Below are 203 nucleotides of genomic sequence, written 5' to 3'. Positions count from 1 at the left end.
ACGCCAATATGTGAGAGTTGAGTTTCGTATGTATATCGGTATAATCAGACAAACTAGAAATCCAGAATCCAGCGGAGCGAAACAACCAGCACGTATGCATTTGAACTGGCGAATATGTACAGCATATGAAATCTTAAAACACGAGAAAAATGAATAGAGCAACCAATAGAGTATCAGTCATGTTCAAAACACTATTCCCACAC

Source organism: Opisthorchis viverrini (genome assembly GCF_000715545.1).
Source record: "Opisthorchis viverrini unplaced genomic scaffold opera_v5_11, whole genome shotgun sequence".
Classification (NCBI taxonomy): domain Eukaryota; kingdom Metazoa; phylum Platyhelminthes; class Trematoda; order Opisthorchiida; family Opisthorchiidae; genus Opisthorchis; species Opisthorchis viverrini.
The sequence above is the reverse complement of the archived record's forward strand: the minus strand, read 5'-3'. Positions refer to the sequence as shown.